Here is an 8,337-nt window from a genome sequence, read left to right on the forward strand (position 1 = left end):
ATTAAAGCATAGTGATTAATCACAAAAACAATATGTAATTATATATGTGTTTTCTGATGGTCTTAGGCAACCCCTGTGAAAGGGTCATTCGACCCCCAAAGGGTTCGCGACCCACAGGTTGAGAACCGCTGGGTTAGAGCATTGGTCCGAGGACGGAAAGGTCGCAGGTTTGATTCCGGGTCAAGGGCACATACCTCAGTTGCAGGTTCAATTCCTGGCCCCCAGTTGGGGCGAGAGGAGGAGGCAACCAATCGATGTGTCTCTCTCTCCTCCCCCCACCCCCTTTCACTCGCGTGGGGGAAAAAAAGATCTTCACTCCTGGGGTGAGAATTTTTTAAAAATAATTTTTAAAAAACTTTACTTGTGGACGCTGAACTTTGAATGTCATATGGTTTTGATATCTCACAATACATTGTCTTTGGGTCTGAAATGGTGTGAACGCCATTTCTAGGTCATGAGCAGCGCTGTAGTTGGCCGGCCCCTGGGTGAGGTATCAGAGTATCAAGACTCATTGTCACGGAGAATCGGAGGATCGGAAGGCTGTTAAAAGACCTTCCAGGTAACCAGCTGGGAAATGTTAGGGCAGGTTGATGGCTCAGAGGGGCCATGGACAAGTAGCAGGTATATGGACCGATGTTTATTTTTAGTATCAGAACAAAGCCAGCATTGACTGCTGGGGGGGCGGGAGGGGGGTCAGGGCCTGGACTGGAGTCTGACCAGCCCCGGCCCTGCACCGCACCAGCCAGGCAGGGCGCTGCAGCCCATTCTCCGAGCGCTGTTTACCGAGTATCCGGTGACAGGGACGGGCGGCAGGGTATCGAGTCACAGGGCAGTCACACCTAGACTTGGGCACTGTGACAACAGCTCTAGACCAGCTGTTTACAGTGACAGGAGACCAGCTGTTTGCAGGGGACCGGCCACCCTGGGTCAGGCGCCAGAGTCCAGACGGTCCAGGGAATGAGCTCCTGGTTTCCCAGAGGCCCTGGTCCTGGAGCCCCGCTCCTGCAGCGGCCGCCAGCACCAGAGTGAGAATGAGGAGGGGGCTCCTGGCCCAGGCAGAGGGCGCTGCTGCTCACTCAGGAACCTCAGACCGGTCTTGGGCTACTGGGAGGCAGAAATCGAATGCTAAAGGCGTTGGGTGCCATGGTCTGGCTTCTAGCTGCCCTCTCTTCAGCCCTGGCTGAGCCACCCGGGGCACAGCACTAACCCCTCTGGGCTTCCTCTCCCTGATCTGTGAAATGGGCAGCATGACGCATCAGGGTTGCCAGATGAAATACAGGCTACTCAGTGCACTTTGAATTTCAGGTAAACAATAGAAAAACCTGTTTTAGTGTATTTCATGCAACATTTGGGATATACTTATACGTTTAAAATGGATCTGGTTGGCCCGGCCAGCGTGGCCCAGTGGTTGAGCATCGACCTAGGAATCTGGAGGTCACGGTTCGATTCCCAGTCAGGGCACATGTCTGGGTTGCAGGCTCGATCCCCAGTGAGGGACATGCAGGAGGCAGCCGATCCATGATTCTCTCTCATCATTGATGTTTCTATCTCTCTGTCCCTCTCCCTTCCTCTCTGAAATGAATAAAAAAAACTTTTTAAATAAATAAATAAAATAAAATGTATTGGTTGTTTATGTGAAATTTAAAGTCAACTGAGGCCTCGATGTTTATTTGCTAATTCTGAGCCACCCGGCCCCCGACCCCCCACTCCCCATCCTCCCACCCCCGCCTAGGCTGAAGCCCCCAAAGGAAGTTATGAGGATCCTGAGGGGACCCCAGCCCAGGCTCTGAGAAAGTACCTGATGTCTCGTAGGCCTGGGGTCCATCATCCTTGCCTTTCCCAACATGGGAAAGCTGGGCCCAAGCAAGGTCTGGTGATTGGCCCCTAAAGGCATCATCCGTCTCCGGTGAACAGCAGCAGGGCTGGTGTGACAGGAGCGACGCCCTGACTCAGGAATTCCACGGGACATCAGCAGGCGCCTCTGGCCACAGGGGTCCCGCCCCGCAGGAGGCAGGGGCCTGCTTCCTTCCTTCGCAGCATGTGCCCAGGCCCCAGCCCAGCCTGCTCAGTAAAGAGTGGTTGAGGGAGTGAAAGGTGGGAATCAATAGTTACTGAATTCAATGATCGATCCTACCTCTCTTTATTGAATACGTACTGTGTGCCAGGCACCTCCACCCTGCCCGCCACGGCTCCCCACCAACAGGGGAGCGGCCTATTAATCCAGTCATCACCATAAACACAAAGTTATCACTCGGACAAGCCCTGCCAAAGGGAACCAGCCCCCTGGTCTCAGTGCTGGGACCCCTGCATGTGGCCCAGGAGGGCTTTCCGGTGGAGGTGACAGCTGACAGGGGCATGGAGAGGAGATTTGTAAGTATAAACAGGAGGCAGCAAGTGCCAGACAGAGGGTGCTGGGGTGGGAGGGAACAGGATGCTTTCGGGGCGTCCTGGGGCCACCCCCAGCTCCCTTTGACAGTTTGCAGGCTCCAGCAGAGAACCGACAAGGCTAAGTTTGAGCGGCCAGGGTTGCCCGGCCAGTCGGACGGGAAGAAGTGTTCTCGATCGCCCACAGGACAAAAGACAAAAGCCCCAGCACATCCTCAGCCCAGGCGGAGGCGAGACAAACAGCGCCTGGCACCACCCGGGCCCTGGAATTTCCCAAGTCGCCTGCCCGCCCAGTGCTCCCTCCAACCCATGTTGCCATGGCCACCTGCAGGGGTGGGGGGTGGCACAGAGCAGAAGGCATGGGATGTGGCCATAGGCTGCTGGGCGGGGTCAGGAGGCAGAGAGAAGAGCTTTGGGATGCCCCCCTGGAAACTCAAACCAGGGCTGAGACGGCACAGGAGCCACCACCTGCTGACGGCCACTAGTGCCCGTGAACGCCCAGCGGGACTTGCTGCTGGAGGAGATGTCACTCAACAGCTACCAAAGCCCCACCGGGCTCGTTCCGTAGCTTCTCGGGGAATCGGAGGCCCAGGGGGATGAGCTGCTGGCCGAGCGCTTGTGGTGAACCCGGGATGTGGCGGGTCTTAGTTCAAAATCCCGAAGGCTGAGGGACTTACACACAGACAGGCATGTCCTTCCGTTCTGGGTGCTACCGTGTCTCTTCACCTAGCAGCAGGGCACAGGCACTGCGTGCGTGCAGCGTCCCTTTTGTTAGGACACTGATTCCATCATGGGACTCCACCCGCATGACTCCATCGCCTCCCAGGGGCCCCGCCTCTAATCACCAGCACATCGGGTCAGGGTTTCAGGTTGTGAAATCTGGGGGGACACAAACATTTAGTCTGTAAGAGCACCCATCTTTCTTTCACTTCTGAGGTGAGAAGATGGAGGAGGCCCAGAGCCCCAGGCCAGGATGGGGCCATTGAACCTGCTGGTCCGTTTGTCTCTAACCTCGGTAGCACTGGCCCCAAAATGGTGGCACTTCGGCCAACTGCAGCGGGAAATGGGCTGCCCCGCCGCCAGGCCCCCGGGGGACTGAGGCAGGAGGAGTCCCCAGCTCCCTGCCCCGGAATCCGTCACTCGCTGCATTCGTCACTGGGTGCTGGGGGCGAGGGAGGGGATTGGCTGCACAGGGGCCACAGTGGAACCTTCTGGACAATGGGAACGTTATATTTGGGTTGGGTTAACAGTTCCAGGACTGGATGCAGGCACATCCAAATGTACTGTGTCATGTTGGTCAGAGTTATACTCCGGCCGACCGGACCTTTAAAGAAGTTCTAGGACACCCATTGGCAATCTTTTTCATCTCATGGTTCACATAGACAAACTGCTAAAATTCTGCCCACGCCCTAACCGGTTTGGCTGAGTGGATAGAGCGTCGGCCTGCAGCCTGAGGGGTCCCAGGTTCGATTCCCGTCAAGGGCATGGACCTTGGTTGTGGGCACATCCCCAGTAGGAGATGTACAGGAGGCAGCTGATCGATGTTTCTCTCTCATCGATGTTTCTAACTCTCTATCCCTCTCCCTTCCTCTCTGTAAAAAATAAAATATATTAAAGCTCTGTGCCCACACAAAAATACATTTTTTGCTGATCTGACAACATGATAGGTAGAATTCTGGTTCATTCACACCAGATGGCTATTGTCATTTTTTACGTGACAACCTAAGGGAAAAGAGGTCAGTGCCCCTGACTAAAAAGTCAGATTGCGTGTTTTAAAAATTCTTGCAGCATGTCCGGCCGGTGTGGCTCCGTGGTTGGGCGTTGACCTATGAACCAAGAAGTCCCGGGTTTGATTCCCGGGTTGGGGCACATGCCTGGGTTCCGGGTTTGATCCCCCATAGGGAGCGTACAGGAGGTAGCCAATGAGAAACATCGATGTTTCTATCCTTCCCCTTCCTCTCTCTCTAAAGTCAATAAAAAAAATAATAAAAAACCTGTGCGGCACACGAGTGCGCCACGGCACACTGGTTGAAATCACTGTTCTAGGGTGTTTTATTTTGGGACTCTGGGGAAAAGGCAACATAAGAGCAGAATCTAAGTGCTGCGTATGTGCTCTCCTGTTCTGGAAACTCCTGCTTTGGATTGTAGCCCTGGAAGGATGAAAAGGGATATCACACTCCATTCGCTAATGACCAGCTGCCTGTAATGCTCTTTTTCTCATTTCAAAAGAAAACACATCAGGCCTCGGCCAGGTGGCTCACTTGGTTGGAGCGTCATCCCGTACACCAAAAGGCTGTGGGTTCCATTCCTGATCAGGGCACATATCGGGGTTACAGGTTCGATCCCCGGTCAGGGCACATATGTGAGGCAACGGAACGATGCTTCTCTCTCACATCGATGTTTCTCTCTCTCTCAAAACAACACCAACAACAATAAAAACATATCCTTGGGTGAGGATTCAAAAATAAAAAGATAAAAAAGTAAAAAATAAAACACATCTGTATTTTAAATTGTGTGAATATTAATATAGTGTGTGTGGAATGGTATATAAATAAAGAAAAAAGGTGAAACAGTCCATTTGGAAGTGGAGGTATTGTGGCTGGCCCGGATGGGCACACAGGCGCTGCCTCAGTTTCCCTATCTGTACGTGGGGTGACAAGCCCTGCTGTGGCCTGAGGTGGGGACCCGGTGTTGCCGTAGCTGCTGTCGGGCTGGGATGGGTAAGCCCTCAGCTGGTTTGGTATCTTTTGCCTCTCGGCTGTGTCCTTGCTTTACGCTGAGGTGCGTCATCGTCCAGACGCTTGGGCTGTTACTTTTCAGGCCGGAGAGGCTCTGCTGGGGCCACCCCGTGCGGCAGCGGCGCTGTCCCGGCCCCGGCCTGGGGCACGGCTGCCTGGACATGTTCAATCCTGGGGCTACTATTCCAGAACAATCTTGGGGGTGGTGAGGAACCCACACCAGTGTCTTGACACCCTGGAGTCTCTGGTCACCAACGTTGGACTCGGGGTGACCAAAGGGGGAGCTTATGGCTCAGCAAGGGGACCTGGAACACCCCCTAGGGCAAGGGTGGGCAAACTTTTTGACTCGAGGGCCACAATGGGTTCTTAAACTGGACCGGAGGGCCGGAACAAAAGCATGGATGGAGCCCACACCAGTGTCTTGACACCCTGGAGTCCCTGGTCACCAACGTTGGACTCGGGTGACCAATGGGGGAGCTTATGGCTCAGCAAGGGGACCTGCAACACCCGCTAGGCAGGGGTGGGCAAACTTTTTGACTCGAGGGCCACAATGGGTTCTTAAACTGGACCGGAGGGCTGGAACAAAAGCATGGATGGAGTGTTTGTGTGAACTAATATAAATTCGAAGTAAACATCATTACATAAAAGGGTATGGTCTTTTTTTTCAATAGTTTTATTCATTTCGGCCCACGGGCCGTAGTTTGCCCACAGCTGCCCTAGGGGCTCATGGGCACAGCCACTGGGGGGCGGGATGAACAGTCGGACGAGGAGGCCGGGCCTCGCCTGCAAGTGCAGCCCATCAACCATTCACTGGAGGTTCAACATGGCTCATCCCACTCGGACTGGAGGCCTGGGGGTGGGTGCGGAAGTCGGGGGGAGATCAGACAGGGACCCCAATCTACCTGTGAGACGGACAGTGGGAGACAGAGGCAGACACTGAGGGAGAGAAATAGGAGACAGACAGAGACAGTGGAAGGACAGAAACAGCACAGAGGGAGAGAGACACAGAGAGACGGTCAGAGAGAGAGAGACAGGGAGACAGTAGGAGAAATAAAGAGACACAGAGAAGCAGAAAAAATTCCCGGGCCCCAAATCTGGCCCCTGGACTCCTCCCTGGCCCCCTTCGGACAGTGGCCTCTCTGGCATACAGGTGGGGAAACTGAGGCCCAGACAGCCAACCTGCAGCTGCCAAGGCTGGGAGCCCGAGGACGGAGAGGAAGAGGCGGGCACCTGGAGGCTGGGCCTGGGTGCTGCGGAGTGACAGGGAGCCGTTTCCTGGGGGCTGCAGGGGTGACAGGGGTTTGCAGCTGCCTTGTCCTGTGAGAAGCAGCTCGGCTCTCAGTTGACCTTGGGATTAGCAGGAACCGAATAAGGTCGAGGGGAGAGGGCGTCATGGAACCGAGGTCCACGTCCCCTGGGTCCTGTGAGTTGGGGACAGCCCACGGGTCACTGCGTGTTCTCAGCTGCAGGGCACACTTGAAAACATCCGTGATGCCCGCTGTTTTAAAATGACCTCTGGGCACCTGGGGTTGACCTCCTGGGGAATTCCGCTCCCGGCTTCCCCATGCCATTGTGGGAACACGCTGTCCACACCCACACCCCTGCTGGCACCGAGGCGGGAACAGGGACTGGCCCCTTCTCAGCCCTGGGAGGGGCACCTGCCGTCCACAGAGTGACTGCCTCCAGGAGCTGCCTCCCAGGGGACGCTGAGGGGAGCGGAGGGAGAAGTGGCGGCCTGAGGTTTTAGGGCAGCTGCGGCTTCACTCCATTCCCTGAGCCTGGGGGGCTGGCACTGGCCTTGTCATTGAGTTCCCGGTGCAAACGGGCTGAAACCCAAGCGATCAGATCTGGAGAAACCCGTCATCTCACCAGGAAACATCTCTGAACCACAGGGTCCATCAGAAGCAGGAACAGGAGGGCAGGTAAGCCAGGAGCTTACAATGAACTCGACACACAGGCCAAGCCGGGCAGGGGAGGCGCCAGCTGTGGGCCCATCCAAAACCTCTGAACAAACCTCGCTGGAGCAAGGAACGCAGTGGGGAAAGAATGACCTGGTGAGACAGAAGCTGGGGGGTGGAGGAGGCTCCACAATACTGATCCTCCCCATCTGATGTCTTAACACAAGAAGGTGTTGCTTTTTCCCCTGCAACTTGATAAGAAGATTCCAGAATTCACCTGGAGAAACAGGGTGGTGTGGCTGGTCCTGCCGGTACGGGACCCATTACAAAGCCTGCAATTGAGTCAGAGGGACTTGGCCCCAGACCAATGGGTTGGAATTCAATGTCTACAGACCTCGGTTGCATGCATGGAGCTCCAGCATCTGGAGTTTCTCCAAGACAGAGAGGGTCTGACCCAGCAGTGGGGAAGGGAGACGATCTCATAAAAGGATCTGGGGGTGAGAGTCCACTTTGAAAACAATTAAATTGGATCCTACGTCACATCGTACACAAAACTCCATTTCAAGTGGGTAAAGGGGTTATGTGCAAAAATATAATAAAATAAAGCTTGAGCCCTGGCCGGTTTGGCTCAGTGGATAGAGCGTCGGATAGACCCCTCATACTGAAGGGTCCTGGTCGGGGACATGTACCTTGGTTGTGGGCTCGACCCCCAATAGGAGGCATACAGGAGGCAGTTCATCGGTGTTTCTGACTCTTTATCTCTCTCCCTTCCTCTCTGTAAAATATCAATAAAAATATCTTAAAAAATAAAATAAATAAAGCTTGAATGTCTTGGTAGGAAATGTGGGCAATCTAAGGATCAGAAAACAAGACCCCAAGCAAGAGCCAACAGGCATAATCTATATAAGAAAACTAGAGGCCCGGTGCACAAATTCCATCAGGCTGCCGGCTCAGAGAGGGGACTCGGGCAGTTGGCCGGCCAGGGGGAGGGGCCACAGGGCTGCAGTGCATGTCATAGCGACTGGTTGTTCCAGCCGTTCTGGTTGCTTGGCTTTTATATATATAGGACTAGAGGCCCGGTGCACAAAAATGTGTGCACTCGGGGGGGAGGGGGTCCCTCAGCCTGGCCTGTGCCCTCTCGCAGTCTGGGACCCCTCGGGAGATAACGACCTGCTGGCTTACGCCTGCTCCCGGGTGGCAGAGGGCAGGCCCAATCCCTAAGTGCAGCCCCTGGTCAGGCTCAGAGCAGGGCCGATTGGGGAGTTGGGGCGCCGCCCCCTGTCATGCCCAGAGCAGAGTCCATCAGGGGGGTTGGG

This window comes from Myotis davidii, unplaced genomic scaffold, assembly GCF_000327345.1.
Source record: "Myotis davidii unplaced genomic scaffold, ASM32734v1 scaffold1558, whole genome shotgun sequence".
In the NCBI taxonomy this organism is placed as follows: Eukaryota; Metazoa; Chordata; class Mammalia; order Chiroptera; family Vespertilionidae; genus Myotis; species Myotis davidii.